This window comes from Herpailurus yagouaroundi, unplaced genomic scaffold (genome assembly GCF_014898765.1).
Source record: "Herpailurus yagouaroundi ecotype Mexico unplaced genomic scaffold, PumYag 267, whole genome shotgun sequence".
NCBI lineage: Eukaryota > Metazoa > Chordata > Mammalia > Carnivora > Felidae > Herpailurus > Herpailurus yagouaroundi.
The window spans coordinates 770,803-789,312 of NW_024412484.1; the positions used below are offsets into that span (position 1 = coordinate 770,803).

General features: G+C 66.7%; 1 protein-coding gene across 3 annotated transcripts in view; it reads left to right on the top strand.

Annotated features, from left to right (window-relative positions):
- Nucleotides 1-18,510, top strand: part of RXRA (retinoid X receptor alpha) — an 85,101-nt gene that overhangs the window by 13,645 nt on the left and 52,946 nt on the right. Inside the window, exon 1 of one of the 3 annotated variants that reach the window (XM_040461467.1) lies at nucleotides 2,898-2,921. The exons of 1 other annotated variant lie outside the window; for it this stretch is intronic. The gene's annotated coding sequence lies outside the window, so the exon portion shown is untranslated. Of the gene's footprint in view, nucleotides 1-2,897; nucleotides 2,922-15,308; nucleotides 15,334-18,510 lie in introns of those variants that run through there. One more of the 3 variants, XM_040461466.1, reaches the window with a different exon arrangement.

The window sequence follows — 18,510 nt, forward strand, 5'->3', positions numbered from 1 at the left end:
CCCCCTCCCCCTCCCCCATCCTCTCCCTCCTCCCCTCCCCCCTCCTTCTCTTCCTCCCCCTCCCTGCCTCCCCTTCCTCCTCTCTCTCCTCCCCCTCCCCCTCCTCTCCTTCCAGGCGGGGGTCTCCTGGCCGCACTAGGGGCTGCTCATCTGAGATGTTTTTGTTCTCTGCTGAGAGGTGGAGGTGGGAGGGAGGGAGGGAGGGAGGCCGGGTGTCCTTGCCCTGCTACCAGTGCACGTGGGGACACGTTCCGGGGAGCTGAGGGTCCCACTGCTGGTTGAAGCACCGTCCCTTGTGGGCCGTGTGGTGGCTCCGTGAGGGGGCAGGGCCCGCACTTGACAGCTTGGCCATGCTTCTGCTCCTCGGCAAGGCTGGGCAGGCGCCCAGGGACGGCGGGCAGGGCCTCACTTCTCCTGCCTCTGTGTCCCCTCCCGTAAAACAGGGACAGCACACTCAACCTTGAGGCGTAACTGACCGATCGTGAGGGAGTGTTGGCGTTAGGGGCCGGGCCCTGTGACGCTTTGCTTCGGAAACTGCAGTGCTAGGGATGGGGCTGGTCCTTCCGGAGTGTCGGGCTGGCGTTGGAGGTCCAGCCATGGCAGGACTGTGGCCAGGGAGGTCTTGCTGGAGACTTCCCGCAGGGACTCACCCACTAGAGGCCCCCGACCATTGGCACGGCTCGCGAGGCACCCAGGGCCGGGACACGGGAAAGGCAGCACCCACGACCCAGGTGATGGGCGGGATGCTGGCTGTGGGGCCAGCGGGCGTCTAGCCTCTGCCCCCTGGGCTCTGCTCCCCCAGGCCGCCCTGACCTCATCCCCCCGAACTTGGTGTCCTCCTGGCTGGGGGAGCCCCTGGAGAGGGCAGGGAACCGACACCTCGGGAAATGTGATCCCCTCCCTGGCCTGTGAATATTTCATCAACGGATTAAAAATTGAAGCAGGGCTGCTCCCGGAGGGCGGAGGAGGGGCGCCGCCTCTGTGTCCGGCCCGTTGGAGCATCTTTCTCGGTGACGGAGCCATGTCTGCTAGAACGTGACGACGCTGTTGAAAATGCCGTTGCGCGGCCTTCTTTAATTAAGACGTAAGAACCAATCTGCTGCCGTGAACGAATCCTTGACCGTCCGAGCGAGAGTTGACAGTGCACAGGAGGGCTGTCGGAGCGGGCGTGCGGGGGGCCTGCAAGTCTTCGGTGGAGGCCACGCAGAGGCTGTGGCGGGGCCTGGGCGCGTGCTGGCACGCGTTGGTGGGGTCGTTCTGGTCTGTGCATATACGTAGGGTTGGGTGGGAGAGTCCGGTCTCTGTGTGTGCGCACGTCTGTGCGTGTGCACGTGTGGGGCTGGAGAGGGCCTGGGTGGCTGAGGTCTGGCTTCCCGCCAGTCAGGAGACCTGTCGTGCCTGCATTGCCTGGCGCCTGGAGAGCCGGAGCCCTGGCAGCCCTCCAGGGGGGGCGTGAGGTCACACGGGCATCTTGGGGACTGTGAGGGTCCCGGGTGTGATGTGGGAAGGGTAGGCAGGGCTCGGGTGCAGCAGGGGGACGGTGTTCTGGGCCCGGGGGCCGAGGGAGAGAAGGCCTCTTTCCGGGGCTGCCCATGTGGATTGACGGGTGCCTGGCATAGACCAGAGGGGCTGGCCGGCTGACACGCGGCCTCTGGGCCTAGGGAGCTTGTGCTTGAATGGGTAGTGCCACCACTCTAGGTGAGCACGTCAGGGTTCCTGGCGGGTGCACCAGGTCAGGAGGACAGGGAGGTGGGGGCATCCAGCCAGGTGGCTGCCTGCCGGGGCCCCCAGGGGTCCGAAAGACTGCATCAGGGCCCCTGGGTGCATCTCAGGCACCAGGGAGGGTGCAGGGGCCCCGCTCCGGGCCCCCCGGCGGGCGTGCCGGGCTTGCCCGTGCTGCCCTGCCCCTCCCCGCCTCTCTCCTGCCCGGCGGCGGGCAGAAGTGGCCCTTCGCCAGGCAGCAGACTGCACAAGGCTGAGCGTCTGGACCACCCAGCCTCCGGCCATTCTCCTGCTGGGCCTCTCTTGTTTTCCTTCGGCCGGCTGGAGCTGATCCCGGCTGCCGACGGGCGGGGCATCGGTTTCGCGGTGCAGGTGCCGAGGGGTTGGGGCCAGGGTGGGGGGAGGTGCCCGCCTGGGGGTGCGGCTCTGCGTTCAGTTCTTAATGTCCACGTGTGTGTCCTGCGGGGGCGCAGAGAGGGTCCTGCTTGCTGTTTGCACAGTCAGCCGGGGGAGCAAGGGTGCCCCACTCCCTTTGGGGACGTTGAGGCCTCGGCTGGCCTCTCTGGCGGGTAGGGGGAGGTGGGGGCCGAGTCACCCGAAGCGGGGCTGGTGCACCTTTGTTTGCCCTTTCTCCCGACCACTGAGCCCACAGTCCCGTCTTCTCCTTGCCTTTGTTTGCTTTTCCCCGGGGACTCAGCCCCTCTTCCTGTCGTGGGCATCACCGGGCATTTTACACCTGGCGGGTCCTGCGGTTTTGGTTGCCGAGCGCGGTGGTTCGGGCCGTGTGGCGCAGGCTGGGCAGGGCAGGCCCAGAGGGGGCTCTGGGGGCCGGGGTCCCCCTGAGCTGGCTCGGCGGGGAAGGGGTGCTGGAGGTGTGCTCCCGAATGTCCCCGGGAGGCCGAGATTCTGGTGGCCTGGGTTGTGGGGTCCCGGGGAGTCCAGGTGGCCTGGGCTGTAGGCGTGCACGTGTGCACGTGCGTGCCTACATCTGTCCACGTGCACGTGTGCTCACACTTGTACGCGTCAGGCCGGTCTCCCTTCTCGCGGCCTGGCGTTCCTTGCTTTAAGCAGACCTTCGCCTGCTTTCAAGAGCGCTGGCTTTACCCAGAGGTGTCCTGTCACCTTCTTGGAACCTGTGTGTCCCCAGCACGCTGCGGGCCTCCTGGAGGTGGCGCCTGGGCACGCCCCTCCTTCTCCAGGTCAGCAGGTGGTCCGCCCCTCCTCGTCTGTCTCTGGGCAGGGAGCTCGAGGGGCCCTCTGTGTGGTGATGCCAGGCCTCGGGAAGGGAAGGGGTGCCTTCGGAACGGGATCCGTTTACAGGGCTGGGTGGACCTTTTTGGTAAGTCAAGCCCCCCGGGATTCCTGATCTCTGTTGGGCCGGGTGATGTTGGCCAGACTTGGGGACGGCTCCGCACACATCCACGGTCCTTGCCGGTCGGGGGAAAGTGTTCCGAAGGTGTTGGTTTGGATAAGGTCGGGGTGAGGGAGAGGTGCCGCCTGCGAGAGCAGTGGCCCCCAGGCCCCTGGAGGAAGGGAGCCAGGACTAGACCGTGACCTCTTGCCTCCATAACATGTCTGTCCCTGTGCCTCTACCTGAAAGACAGTAGGTGTGTGCGGCCGGCACCCTTGCTCTGGTGGGCTGAATAAATGGGGCTCAGCAGCGAGGAGTCTGGGTCTGGGCCCTGGCAGGAGGGTGTGCCGTGCCGGGTCGGCGGCGTGTGCCCGGGAGGACGGCACAGGAAGAGGCACGTGCCCTGCGGGGCTGGCCGGGGCTCCTCGGCCCCGTGCTGCTCCTGCAGCCGGGCTCCTCCACCGAGAGCTGAGCCAGGGGGCTGTGTCCGTCGTTGTCCTGACTCGTGCAGAATCGTCGGCTGCTCACTGCCTCAGGTTCCGCGTCCTCTGTCCTCGAGCAGCCCGGCGGAGGAGGCCTTCCGGAGGAGGCGCCGGGGTGAACGGATCTCCCGCACTAACTGCGGCCTCGCGTGGGCCAGCCCGTGGCGCTCGCCGTGGCTGCCCTTCGGGGCCACGGGTGGAGTTTGCAAAGCACCCTGTGCCCGGGCCACACCCCACACCAACTAGACCAGCGGCCCCGGGGGTGTGCCCGGGCGCTGGGGCTTCTCAGCGACTCCCTGACGGGTCCTAACGTGCCATCAGGTCGAGACCCACGGGCTCAGGGCATCCGGGCCGCGTTCCTGGGCGCCCGCCGCACGACTCCGCGTGAGCGCCGGGCATCCGTGAGACTGCAGTCTTCAGGAGCTCTGTTGTCGCCGTGAGCCTCAGATCTGGGTCAGACCGCCCTCCCGGGCCCTGGGCCCTCCGTGCTCCTCAGGCGATGATTATCCCAGCCCGCAGTCTGTGGCTTCTGTCTGTAGATCCGTGCCCTCTGACTGTCCTTGCAGGGGCCACAGGAAGTGTCACTGGGGAATTTGGGAGCCTGCCCCAGAGTTCTGGCGTGTTTGGACCAGAGTGACCCCCAGAGAGACGGGCCCCCCTGCTCCCAGGAAGCTGCACGTACGGGGTCTCCGTCGTAGAAAGGCCCAGGACGCAGAACTCCGTGAAGAACGCATATCCCTCTCTCATCTGCCCATGTTGGCCTTTGGGGTCCAGGGTGGGGCTGGGGCTGGGCATCCCTGAGCCCTCCTCTACGTCGGGCTCCCCTCTGCCCGCACAGTGCTTGGGCACCACCCCCGGGCGAGAGGGGCAGCGGCTTTGCTGGGGAGGCCCCTGCTGCCCGTGTCTCTGTCTCTTCCCCACCCCCCCCCCCCCCGCCCCGGGTCCGTCCCCTCATCTGGCAGAAGCGCGGTCCCCAGGCCCTGGGATCTGTGCCGCGGGTTCCCCAGGTCAGTGTGAGCAGTGCTGGGTGGGCCATGCGGCTTGTCCAGCTTGGAGGGGTCAGGGAGCCCTTGTCCGGCGGGCCCCGGCCTGTCAGCGAAAACCAGCCCGAGACTCGCCGTGGGTCTGGGAGGTGTCGGAAAGCACCCTCACCCCCGCGCCTTCCTGGCCTCGGCGTCCTGGTCCTGCCCTCGGGAGGGCTGGGTTGGCGAACGATGCTCGAGTGCTCACGGCTCAGCCCGGCCCAGGGGTCGCTGTTGCTCAGTGTGGGTCACTCTCTCTCCCTGGGGCTGCACGTGCCGGGTGGCGCAGGGAGGGAGAGGCCCAGGCCCGGAACAAGGGGCTTGGTGAAGCAGCTGTCCGCAGGGAGGTTTCAGAGTGCCCTCGGTGGCCAGGGCCGGATGACGGCTGTTGGGGGCGGGTGGGGGCGCACCCAGCTTCCATTTCCATGTACGGCAGCCTGGAAGGGCGGCGGGTCCTTGCCACACCACGGAGGCAGGTAGGGACCCGGCTGCCTCGTACAGGTTGGAACGCTGCTGGGGGTTCCTCCCAGGGCCCTGGGCTCTGCCCTGCCCAGGAGTCTGCACATTTTGGAAAGCGTTGTGGCACCCTGGTCCTGGGAGACCAGAGGTTTTGAGGTCGGCCTGCTCCCAAGGGTCAGAGAAGCCCTGAGTGGGGGAGGCTGGACGGTGGCTGGGTTCCGGAGTGGCCACCTGCCCTCCGGGACGGCTGCTGGGCCTTGATGAACCCCCCGCCCCCCCCCCCCCGCCCTCCTGCCCTCCCGCAGAGTGGCAGGGCCTGTCTGAGGCCAGGTCTCCCTCCTCTCGGGGCTGGAAGACCACGAACCCTGCTGGCCATCCTGGGGGGCTGGGGGCTGGGGCAGGCGGGGGCTTTCCTTGGGAGCCGCCCCACCTTCACCCGACTTCCCAGCACCCCACCCTGTGGACCACGTCGGTCTGTTGTGGGCAACCCCCACTGGGGAGCAGGGCGTGTGGGCAGGTGACTCAGACGGCCTGAGCCAGGCTTTCCTCAGCAGTGAACCGGAGGGAAAAGAGGCGTGTGTTGGGTTTTTGTCGAGCGGAAAGGAATTGTCCAGCTCACGCCTGGGACACGTGCGGGCGGTCGGGCCGGGCCCATGAGAGCGGTCCCTGACGGACCTCCAGACCAAGGGGGCTGAGGGACCCCACTGTGTACCCGCCGCAGAGCCCTGCAGATGAGCATGCCTGGGCCAGACGCCCCTCTATCCAGAGAAGGCTCGGGGAGAGTTAGTGCCTCACCCGAGGGCACCAGCCCCTGTCCCCCAGTGAAGGGCCTGAGAGCACTGGTGACGGTCCTGTTCGGTGGCTCTTGACCCGACACCCTAGAGCCCCAGACTGGGCATATGGTGGACCTTCTCATCGTGGGCCAGCTGGAAGGGAAGGGCACCGCGTGGCTGGTGGCAGGTGTGTCCTCACAGGTGGGAAAGAGCTGCTTTCTCAGGGGTATGGCCACACCACGCCAGCCTCACCCTGCCCTGGGGCTGGCTCAGCCCCCAGCTTGTCACGGAGGGCGGCTCCCTGGGGCCCGCTCGCCTGTCTCCTCCCTACCTGGCACCCAGCGGGCAGGCGGCCCCGGAGCCCCAGCACCCAGGCTCCTGCAGGGCACCCCCAGGAGGCCTCGGGCCCCTCGCAGGGCTTGGGGAGCAGTGGAGGCACATCTAGGGCAGAAACAGAACAAAACAAGAATCCGCCCCCAGCCCCCAGCCCACACCCCGAGTCTTCTTATCTGTTCCGGGGCCTGTTGCAATCTCTTGCTTGGTGCCGTGGGGAAATGCGATGAAGAGATGGTTGTCAGGCGAGGACTGTCTGGGCCAGTCGGACAGGTTTGGTTCCTGCCCGGGGTGGAGGGGAGAACCTGGCCGGAGGTCACTGCCTAGAGCAGGCAGCTCATGTAGGCTCCTTGCGGGTCCTGAGAAAGGGGGCTTGGCACAGAGCAGGGGACTGGCTGGTGGACATAATCGAGAGCAGATTTTAGGTAGAAAATGCCCTACCCAGCCAGAAGTCAGATTTCTGTTAGTCGGAACCTTCTGGAACACAGACATGTGCCAGAAGGAGGCAAAAAGGGCTACCCTCAGCTCGGATCCTCTGTTCTTAGAAACTCGTAAATCATGGTTTCTTAGTAAGTTTATCAGTTTTGCCCTGGTGACCTTTGACCTATCTTATCATAGGACAAGACCTCGGGGACAGTTTGTAGCAAACCCGAGTTTAGCAGGGAGAAGTGACAGCCGAGGAGGAGGCAGAAGATACCAACTGTGACCCGGGCCACCCAGTGAAAGGGTGCCCCGGGGACACGGGCACGTGGGGGAAACGGATCGTGGGATCTCTTTGAGACTCTGGGACACGGTTGGAATGAGCTGTGATGCTTCCGTGTGTTCCCATGGACAGACCCTGGTCGTCCGCCACCCGAGGGTCATCTCCTTCACGGCGGTCCCCGCAGGAGGCCGCGTGTTGCTTCTGAGAGGCCGCCCTGGTGCCCCACCCCCGGCCTGGGCCAAGAGTGAGCTCTCTTCCCCGTCGGGGCTGAAATGGCAGACTCTGTCCAGCCCAGCCGGGGTGTCCTTGCCCGGTGAGGATCCCGGCTCAATGAGCCGCAAGCCGGCCAGGAGGCCCGTCAGACTGTCAGCGGCCACGGTCTTCAGGCAGGAGGTGGGCAAGGGTGCAGGGTGTAGTTGAGGTGAGGGACGGGACTTGGGCAGTTGGCGGTCCTGGGTGAGAAGCGTCTCCGTTAACCTGGGCTGGGGTGGAGCTTTTGGGAAGGCTTCCTGGAAGAAGCGACAGTCTACAGGTCCAGACGAGGGAGCAGCCTATGCAGAGGCCTGTGCAGAGAGGAGTCCTGGGTGTGTGCAGGGAGGTCAAGAGCTGAGGCCTGGCAGGTCTCAGGGACCCCGTATGAAGTCTGGACTTGACCCTGTGGGAATCGTGGAAGCGTTGTGTGCGGGAACCAGACGGCCCAGGCGCAGAGAATTGTCCAGGAATCCCGGGATCTGGCTTTCCAGGCTTCTGTTTGGGTGTGGTTCCAGCAGAGAAGAGCTGCCTTGGGCCCTCCCTCCCCTGCTCCCCTGGGCCTGGTCATCAGTCAGCAGGACAGGGCAGGGCCTTCAGCCCTGGTGGAGACAGGCTGTTCCTGGGGCGGGCCTGGGCCAGGGCTGGGGTCTCCGTGAGGTGGCGCGGCCGCCTTGGGAGTGTTGGCAGGTCTGAGCCTGGCCTGTGTCTGAGAGTGTGCTGCTCAGGTGGCGGGGTGGGGGTGGGGAGAGCGGAAGCCCTGCGATGGGCGGCCCTGGGCTCAGGGGAGGGGTGGGGGTCCCAGGACAGGAGAAGGGAGGTGCAGGTGGAGCCCTCGTGGGCCAAGCCTCCCCCGACCCCCGCCATGACAGTGGGGCCCATTCTGTTCGGGGAGCATTTACTGAGCACGCCTGGGTACAGGAGAAGCTTGGGGAAGGCCCAGGAAGAGTTCGGGTCTGCAGCCAGAGAGTCGGGGGGCCGGGCGGAGGCTGGGTGAGGACCAAGGTGCAGAAGTGGCCGTGGAGAGCTGTCCTGGGCCATCGTAAGTGAGAGCGAGGGGGCCAGTGTTCCTTTGGGTTGGGCTCTGGGGGGGGGGTCCCTGCTCCATCTGAGGGCACCTTAGGGCCAGATTTGAAAGCCACTGGTCTCAATCTGCAGCCGGGGAAACTGAGGCCCAGCACGGGACACCCACACCCAAGGCCATGCAGACCCTGACGAGGGCGTGTCGGGTTCAGTGGCTTTGATGGGGTGCCCTTGGGCCTCTTGTGTTTTGGAGTGCGGCCCTGAGATAATTACGCGGCAGTAATGAGCTAATTAGTCATGGTGGTTGCCCTCTCCCAGCCCCCCAGCCCCTCGTTCTCGCCTCAGGGGACGCTGGAGTGTGGCTCTGTCTGCTAGAGGTGCTGGGCCACTGAGGGTGGGACCCCCGGGGGGGGGGTAGCTAACCCCCTCTCCCCATCAGTGGGCCTGGATTGGTTTTTCCTGACCTGGGTGAAGACGGCTCCCTGACTCTGCTGAATACATAGAATCGTTTGTGGCCCGAATCCTAGGCGAGGGCTGGGTGCGTGTGGCATCGGGGTCTAGAACAAGCTAGGGTTGAGCCCTGGTGGGAGCAGCTGGCAGGCTGCACCCCCGCTCTCACTGGGGCGTGGAAGGTCCTGTGACAGCTCTTGGTGCCCCGGCCCGGGCCCCAGGCCGCCTCCCGTCTGTTTCCCTCTCGGGCAGGGCAGCCTGGAAGGGGCCCTGGACGGGCCTGGCCTGTGCAGGGAAGGGGCTCGTGCAGCCCGGTTCCTCATCGCCCCACCGAAGGGCGGCAGAAGGTTCTGGAGCTGCCCGGGGTCCCAAGGCTGGCAAGGGGGAGGGGAGCCAGGCAGGGCAGTGGTGCAGTGACGTCATTCCCAGGGCTAAGTGCCGCTGCAGGCTGCACACGGCAGGCCGGCCGGTTTCCTCTCGGCCACTTTGGAGGAGGCCCTTCCCTGAGGCCCTGCTTTCACCTCGGCTTGCCTGGGGGCGGCCCAGGATCCCCGGGCTGGGCCGGGAGCCGCGGGGTGCTGGGGCAGCGCCACGCTCCCCGCACACTGGCCTGTTGTCAGGGGTGGGGGCAGAGCGGGCAGGAAGCCTCTCTTCTTTCCTGCGGGTCATGGGATGGTGCCCGCTGGCCCTGCACCAGCCTCGGGTGCGAGTGCGGCCCCTCTGAGCCCGCTTCCTTTCCCCGGTGTGGGTGCCCACGCCCCCGCAGGTGCCGCTGCCACCGTGGCTCACGGCTCGGGTGTGTGGAAGCTTCATTAGCAACGGAGGAACCTGCTCGGGCGTCGGGCAGGCGGCGCTTTGGCCACCGGGCCTGCCTTGTGTGGGGCCAGACCTGGGGTCTGAGGCCGCTGCCTGGGGTCTCACCATCCAGGCCCTGGGGGGCAGTGTGAGCAGGGGCTGCCCCCAGCAGGGCCACGGCCTGGGACCTCCATCCGGGCTGAGGTGGGGCAGGCCCCAGTGGGCGCTGGGCGCTCAGGAAGGCAGGGCCCCCTGGGACTGCGATCTGGGGCAGGGGAGGCTGTGGGGAGGGGGTCCCTTCCCCACTGGCTGTCAGAGCCCCAGCTGAGCCCTGTCTTTCTGGTCTGGGGTCCGGGAGCCCCCTCCGGGTGGTCTTGGAATCCAGGAAGCCTGGCAAGTTTTCTGGGGTGCCTCTAGCCGGAGGAGCCCCCACACCGTGCCTGGCTTGGGCCCCCCCACTGCCTTTCGTAAGCTCCTCCTCTCCCCGGCTCTAGCCAGGTCTTATCTGATGGCAGAGAACGGGCCTTTTGGTGTCAGACTTGACTTTCCCACATGCCCTGCCGTCTGACTCATCACGTTAACGTAGTAACCGTTTTGCTGATTTGTTTATCGGCTAATGGTTCTGGAACTTTCTCTGGGTCAGGCACCTGGTCTCAGAGCCAGAGGGGAACTTAGAGATCCTGTTTAATGTTCTCATTTCACACATGGGGAAACTGAGGCCTCCCTCGAGGCTGGTGGCTGTCTCTGTGCTGTTGCGGGCCCCCCCCCCCCCGGACACCACCCTGGGTCCCATGACCAGCTCGAGCTGAGGGCCTACTGCGTCCAGAGGCTCATTTGAGGACCTGCCCCACTGTCCCGTGCATCCCACCGCATCCTTCTCTCCCTAAATGTCCCCGTGTGGCATCCATGCTCCATTCAGCCCCAGTCCATCCGGTGGGGGGCGCGGGCTGTCTGGGGCTGGGACACAGTGTCGGGCGGGTGCAGGTGACAGATAAGGGCTGCAGGCATGGAGGTGCTGGGGCTCCCGGAGACGAACGCTCTAACAGAATTCATCAGGGACTGTGTGCTGCTGGTGGTCACACGGTCATTTGTTGGTAACGAGCTTTGTGGCACCATAATTTGTGCCTCTTAATTGCCAAGCAAGCACCTAATGGCTCTGGAGGTTCCTTGTTTGGGAACAGGCTTGTGGCTCTCAGGGCTGCCTTCCTTCCGCCTAAGTGACCAGGTGGTGGTAGAAGCTTCCAGAACAAGAGCTCAGAGCCTGGGCACCTTGGGTGTCCTCCTGGTCTAACCCGGGCTGGAGATTCCCCTGCCAGTCTGCAGACTGGGGACAACAGTGTCCCCTGCAGCGAGCACCCTGGGGAGCCGAGATGTTCCCACAGCCTTGCTGGGCGGGCGTCTTGGCTCCTGTAGGGACAGCCCCGCAGTGCAGCCATCGAACTTGGCCCGCTCCCAGCCCTGAGCTCGCCCCTGGCTGGCACCGCCTCTCCTGGCCTTTGTCCCACTTCCCGTGTGGGTTGGGAGGGGACGCGGCTCCGGACGGATGGCGAGCGGTGCTTGTCCATGCTGCGATGGTGCTGCCCCGCCTGCCTTCTGTGGGTCCCCGTTGTCCTTGGGCTAACCTGCATCCCTAGCCCCTGCCCCGCCTGGAGCCTCAGGCCAGTTGCACGCATCCCGCAGCCTGGACCAGCCCCACAGGGGGCTCTGCTGGATGGGGCATCTCCTGGACCCCTTCCCAAGTCGGGGTCCCCGTCGGATGCTCCCACAGCCCCCAGCATCTCTCCCTTGTGCCCCAAGCTCCATGGCTTTGGTGGCTTGTCCCCACCTGGCTGTGAGCCCCGAGGGGGCAGGAGCCACGCCAGGCTGGGCACAGGGGCCCCTGCGGCCAGTCCCTCTGAGCAGGAGAGGCAAGAGGCCCCCCCGGAGTGAGACTTGGGGTCTGTGTGGGAGCCGGGCCCACCACCACTTTCTGTGTGTCCCTTGCTGGCCGTAGCTGAGCCAGGCCACGGGGCTTCACCTCGCTCTCACCGCCCACCCGAGCCCGTGCCCTGCCTCCCTCCACCCCTTTCTTCCTGCCCAGGCTCTGCTGACACTGTTATACCACCAGGAGCCCCTCCCTCCCACCCGCCTCCCCTCCTGGCGGTGCCGGGTGCTCATTTCTGCAGTGCTCCGCCTGGGGACACAGACCCAGCCGGGGGGCACCATGTCTGGTGATGGATGTAACCCGAGTGATGGCTGCGGGCCAGTGGGGCGGCAGGACCTCGTGGCTCTCCGTCCCCACACATCCAGCCACGGCCTGCCTGCTTCCGAGGCGTCCCCTTCCCTGCGGAGCCCGCGGGGCCGTCCGCCCACCCCTTCCCTGCCAGGAGGGGAGGGGCGGAAAGCGTCCATTTAGAGGATCCACTGATTTCGCCGCTCACCGGTTTCCCATCTGAGCGCCCATCCCTGGCGGGCTCGGGGTGGACCCGGCACGCAGACTCTCTACCGAGTGCTGGCCCGCTTCTCACCCCTCACCCCTCACCCCTGTGGGGGCTCCCGTGTCTGCGTGGCTGTTTGCTGCCGTCTGGGTTCTGTAACTTTCTGCCACCATCTCCAGGAAGGCCCCAGGTGGTGCCCGCGGCCACAGGGCCGTGTGAAGCTGCGGCGAGGACGCCGCCAGAGCCGGGCATCCCGAGCCGGGCCGGGTACTGAGTGCACGTCGGCGCTCGGCTAATGGCGGTGGTACGGCTGCCCGTCTGCCTGGGCGCGGTCGGCGTGGCCCCTGGGTCCTCGGGACGGCCCCGCGCTGCCCCTTGCTGACGCGGACGTGGACGCTGAGGGCGCCCGGTCGGGAGGGCGCGCTGGGCCTCCTCACGTCCAGGGCGGCGCCCGCTTTCCGGCGCACGCGGGTTCAGGCCGCGGACTCTGGAGTGAGCCTCGGGCTCCCTACGTTCTGTAGTCCCCACTCGTTTTAGGAGTTCGGGGAGGAGTCTTCCCTGAGAACGTTACAGCTGAGAGGCGGTGGTCCACACCGCGAGCGGGCTTTCTGCTCTTGGCCTCTAGACCCCTACCGTGGTGTTGTGACTGATCTTTCTTTCCCTCCAAATCTCAAGCTGAATTAAGGCCTCTTCTCACTGAGCTGAGCTTCCAAGGTTCACGGCGTCTTGTCTGAGGTGCAGGTGCTCGGGGACGGGGTGCAGGAGCCGTGGGGCAGGAGCTCATGGGCCCCGGGCGGGAAGGTCAGGTGAGCGTCCGACGTGCGGGGGCCTGGAAGCCCAGTGGGGACAGGTCAGGTGATCTGCTAAGAGGATCCAGGATGGGCCTTTGCTGACACTAATGACAGAAGCACCTTTTGGGTGCCTACCTGTCACCGGCTCCGTCCCTTCTCAGGTCAAAACAGCCTAACGGGGCAGTTTACAGTTTGGAAGCTGAGGCCCTAACAGGTCGGACTGGGATTCTCACTGTGGCCTTGCCCTGCCCACCTGGCCTTGGCCTCCTCTGGGACTTCTGGGTGACTTCCTGCTGGAGGTGACCTGGGCCGGGGTCAGGGAGGTGGTGGCTGTGGGCCCTGAGTGCCCGAGGCGGAGCTGGCCTCCTGGCCCTGGCTGGGGAGCGTTAGGGATGAGGACGTCCGTCCCCTCTCGCTGCTTCCCTTGCCTCTCAGAGGAGAGCAGGCAGGCCGGAGAGAGCTGTGCCCTGTGCCCGGGCACCCTGTGTGAGGGGCCAGTCCTGCAGTGTCTGGGCTGGGGGGTTCCTACGGTGAAGGCTGTGCGGGTTCGGGTGGGGAACGGAGCTGGGGTCGGGGTGCAGGTTGTGCCCCACCCAGGCCCCGGGGAAAGCATCCATGCGTGCCGTCTCACAGGGTCCTCCCGAGAACCCCCTTTAAAGATGAAGAGGTGGAGACTCAGGGCCACACCCCAGTGGCCCACCAGCAGCTGGCCAGAAGCCCCTCTGCCCACCTGTTCTTTCCTTTGGGGGGCAGTGGTACCTGGGCGGGTGAGCCAGAGAGGTAGCTGGGGCCCGGGTCCTGGGTGCGCCCGGAGCGTCGGCCATCCCAGCCTCGGGGACACTTTGGCAGATGCACCTGCTCCGAGAAAAGCAGCTGTACCACGTGTTCCGAGAGAGCTGACCGTTCTTGGCTTATCTGGGGTCTTAACACACACCGGCCTCAGTGTGGACGGGGGGCTCTGGGGCCGTGTGTGGCCAGGCCCCCTGCTCCACCCTCTTCGGCTGTTGCTAGCTGGGCGAGGCCAGTGCCAGGCCCCGGGGTTTGTGCCGTGTGTGGACCGGGCTCTTACTGACCCTCAGTGCACCTGGGATGGGACAGTTGGTTTGACCTTAGTGGCTGCAGACCCTGGCCAGGCATGGCTGTGAGGAGCCAGGCAGACTCAAGTAGGGGCACTTGGAAGGAAAGGAAGATGTGTCAGGCAGAAAGAACCCCCCCCCCACCCTGTCATCCTGCCCGGCTCAGGCCTGATTTGGGGAAGGAGTCCCATGTGGGGTGGGGCTGGCCAGGGAGGTACATGCAAATGCTCAGCAATGAAGCTGGGTCCTCTGTGGGGGGTGGATCGGGGGTCAGGGGTCAGGTGAGTGACCTCTAGGAGCAGTATTCTGGCCTGGCTGGAGCCGCAGGACCACGGGATTTTGCTGGCACCCCCTCCTCCCTGGAGGGGTTGGGTGGGCACCTCCTCAGCATCTCGGGCCGGCCCCCGGGTGCTGCCGGGCACAGACGGGAGACTGAGGCTCGGAGATGCGGGGGCCGCAGCGGACGGGCTGCGGTCCGGGGGTGGGGGGTGTCTCTGCTCCCGTCCCGCCTGGGTGGTCTCGGGCGTGCACGCACGGGCCTGGGCGCGGGCTCAGGAATCCCCCATTATCTCAGGCCGCTTCCAGCTCCCTCAGCAGGGCGCGGGGCCGCTCCCCTCTCGCACCACCGGCCACATCTGGATCGCGTTACCTCAGGGTGTCGGTGGCACAGCGGGCTCCCCGGGGCAGTGGAGGCGGCCCCCTCCCCAGCACCGGCCGCGGCTGCCCCCCTGCCCTGGGCCCCCCTGGACGGGAGAGGCCGGCCTGGGGCCAGTGTGGCCGTGGGAGGGGGGGTGTGCCCCCCTCCCCGCCCATGAGGAGCCGGGTGGGGCTGGAGAGGGTCTCTGTTGGCCTGGTCTTCCAGCTTTGGGGGAGTAGCACCTGGAAATCCAGCCTCAGGGTGTGAAGGGCCCCGGAGAGACTGTCCCCACGACAGCTGCGACGACGTGGGCGTGCGGGGAACTGAGCCCCAGAGAGGTGGATCGCTCGCTTGAGGCCGAGCAGTGCCCCGGCGGGCCCTGCGGGGCTGTGGACGCCGTGCGCCCTGGAGGAGCAGCCGGGGCGGCGGCCTTGGGCCTCGGTGGGCGGGCGGTGCAGAGCGGGACCCGGCCGCCTGGAGACCGGGTGTGAACCCAGGGGGGCTCTTAGCCCCCTGCCAGGCCGTCGGGGCCTTTGGGGTGTGTCCTGGGCGTGGAGTCTGCCTTCATGCTGCCTCCCAGGCCTTCACTTGCCCCCCTGGGCAGTGGGCGTGTGTGGGCGCACGCACCCGCCCAGGGGCACAGCACGTCCTTAGCACCGGCGGGTGGAGGGCTTCGAGGGGCGACGCCGGGCCGGCTTCTCCCTCACCAGGCGCCACCCCGGGACCTGCCCAGCCCGGTTCTGGCAGCCCCGCTCAGCCAGCACTTTTCGCTGACCCGGCAGGAACTGCTAATTAAGCTAATAGTTCCCAGAGCTCCCTGACATCAGTTGATGGTATCGGCCTTGCGGGAGATCGGCCTTGCGGGAGACTCTGCGATAAGACGCTCTCTGTCTGCTTGGCGTAATTTGTCGTTAAACAAACACCGCTAGGCTCGCTCTGGAGCCACCTCTCCCCTCCTCGGAGAGGGCCGCCTGTGTGGTTGTGCTCCAGGCCTGGGCTGCCCGCGAGGGCACCCCGCTTCTGCGACGCCCGGGAGCCTGGCTGCAGCGGGTATGGATCTTGGGGGGGGGTGGTCTCCCCAGCCCCTGGGGACTCTTCCCAGTGTCTGAGGGGTGAAGCGGGGGGCTTCCCCAGCCCCATCCTGGGGAATAGCAGCCTGCAGAAGATGAACAGCAGGGCGGTGGTCCCCGTAAAGCTACGCCTCGTCCCGGACCTTGTCTGAGCGGGCCCCTGTCCCTGCAGCGGCCTCCTCCCAGTGAAGGAGGACACGCCTGGGTGTGTGGCCCTGCCTGCTCCCAGCTCTTGCTCCCTCCCTGGCTGCCCAGTGCCCCCACAGGCTCCACGAAGGGCTGCTCAGGGCTTGACGAGGGCGTGGCCAGGCGTCCTTCCAGAAAGAAGGGCAGCGGTCCCAGGGCTCCGATGAGGGTGCCCCTGTGGGCCCGGGGGCTCCCTCCCAGCGCCGGTCACCCCCTGCCAGGGGGCCTCCCTGTGCTCTGATGCGGTAGAGATGCTCCCCGTGGAGTGAAAAGGCCCAGGCAGCAGAAGGTTCTGGAAAGTTGGCTGTCTTGCCTCTCGAGAGAGAGCGGGTGTCCTGTTCTGTGGGTGGTGCACACGTGTGTGTGCACGTGTGGCTGTGGGGGTTGGTGGCCGCCACACCTCTGAGGGCCTTTTGGGCCCTGCTGTCCCCATGAGCTCCCCACCCAGGGCCCCCTTCCCCGCACGTGCTGCCTGGGCTTGGGAGTCATGGGCCTGGTCCACGGTTCCACCTGGGGCGACTGGGTGACCTTAGCGCATTCCCCCTGGGCCAGGCAGGCCTCCGACCCCACGCTGCCCCACCGTCTCCTGCAGCCTTATGGCTTGGAGGCGGCAAGGGGGGTCGGGGAGGCCGAATCGGGAGACCCCTCCTCCCAGCTCAAGGCCCCATCTAACCCGGAAGCTTTCACGCAAACACATGGGTGTGCACGCACGTGCACACACATGTACGCTCGCACGGGGACCCCGACTCGCGTGGGCCGGTGTGAGGAGCAGGTGGCGGCCTCGGCTGGGCACGTGGCGGAGGGCGCCTGACTGCCTGACTCCCCGGATCTGGCCTCGGTCTCCTGATGTGGGGACAGGAAGGAGGCCCGCCCGTCCTCACCAGCGGATGCCTTCAGGGGCCTCAGGGGGCCGTGTGGGCTGACGGCTTGGATGTCCTCGGACCTGAGCTTGAACCCTGGCTCCACTGCCGCCTGGCAGAGCCTGCTCTCCCCCCACGGGCTCCCCTCTGGCCGGCTGCTCCCCTGCCCTGAGCGCCGGGCTGCCTTCGGCCCCACCGGCCCCTCCTGTTCCCGGTTCTCCGTGAAGCCCTTCCGGGTCCCCAGAACCACACCGGGCCTCCCTGCCCCTCGACCCCTGATTCCCTCCTTTGCGTGCTGGTTCACCCTCTGTCTCCCGCAGTGGGCTTTCTGCCGTGTCCCCACATCTGGTGTGGAAGGCAGGGCGGTCACCCCTCATTTGGGGTTCTGTGTCTCTCTGTTGGTGCGGCCTGGCTGTGCTGAGCCCTTGGGGATTTCAGGGAGCCAGTTGCAGCTTGGCAGCTGTCCCCGGCAGTCATCTGTGCTTTGTGCGGGATGCAGGGGGTGGGGGCGCCCAGACAGACACGTGGCCCCTTGGAGCTGGTGGTGAGGCTGCAGGGTGGGTGGGGCCGGCGGAGGCAGGCTCTGGGGGCCGTGGCCGGGGTGGGGGGGGGGGGGGGGGGGGGCCGGGAGGGAGGGATGCTCCTGGGCCAGCCCTGCTAGGAGAGGACACGGCCAAGAGGGGAGGTGGTGGAGGGCGTACCGCAGTCACGGAGGGAGGCAGTGGCCAGCCCGGGGTCCGCTCTGCTAGCTCATTCGGGATGCGATGCGTACCAAGGGCCTGGGGCAAGGCCACGTCCAGCTGAATGGTGGGTGGCGGTGCCGGGAACCTTAGACCCCGAGCTGGAGATACAGCTGGGGGGGGGGGGGGAGTTGGTTGCAGCTGGGGCCCCTGGGCCGGCTCTGGGGTCAGCAGGTGGCAGGACCCTAGGCCGGTAGCAGACGGTCCCCGCTCCCCAGGGATTTACCCCTAAAGCTGATCTGCCTTCCCACCAGGCCCCCACCCCAACCACATTTTCGCCCTCCTGCTGGCCCCATGGAGGCAGCTGGGTGTGGGTCAGAGTGGGGTCCCTGCCGGCCCGCTCCTGCAGGTGTGTCCTTGGGGGAGTCCCTTGCCCTCGCGGGGCCTCAGTGTCCTCCTCTGTGGGGCGGGACCTCCCTGAGAGTTCAGTGGGACCGTTTTCCTGGAGCACGGGCCCCACTCTCTCTCATTTTGCTGATAACTCAGCAAAGCGGCGTAGGCCACAAGCAGGCCCTGGGCTGGGCTGTGCAGAGGGGCGCGTGTTCGCTCCACTTGACCGGCCGCCGTGTCAGCTGAGATGGCCTGGCGAGGTCTGGGCTGGCAGGGTGCCCCGAGGCCCCGACCTCGTCCCGGCAGGCCCGCAGGGGACTCCTGTCGCTGTTTCACAGCCGTGGCTCGCAGGCCTGGGACAGAGCCTGGTGGCCGATGCTAGGCCCGGTGCCCCCTGGCTCACTGGGCCTGCAGCCCGGCGCAGGGGTGTGGCAAACCGGCTTTGGGGGTGGCCTCTGCACCTTTGAAATGACCCAGCCCTTGTGTCCGCGAGTCCCTGAGGACAAGGGATGTCACCCAAGTTGGGGGACGGTGAGGGGAGGGGGCCGAGAGCGCTGTGCCCGAGGCCAGCATCCCCCCTGCGTGGCACGGCGTGGCAGGCGGGTGGCCTGACAGGACGGCAGTGGCCCTTCCCGGGTGCCTGCGTGTTGAAACCAGTCGCTGACGTGGCCGGTGGTGTTGAAATAAGTGCTCACGGGTTTCCCAACATCCTGCCAGCCCGTCACAGGACCCGGTGTCGGGAGCCTGGTGCAGCCTGTGCCTCCCTGTCCGGGGTGCCCGGCTCCCCGCTTCCTCCCCGAGGAGACAAGGAGAGGCCGCCCGGGGCTCTGGCAGTGCTCGTGGCATCAGGAGGGGGTGACATTACTCCGGGCCCACGTAGTCCTTGTGACCTGCCCGTTTTCCATAGATCACTGGGCTTTGGACTGGGGGAAGGGGCAGGATTTGAACCCAGAGCTTGGAGCCTGTGCTGTTGCGGCCTGCAGGGCAGGGAGGAGAAGGGAAGGGAAGGGAAGGGAAGGGAAGGGAAGGGAAGGGAAGGGA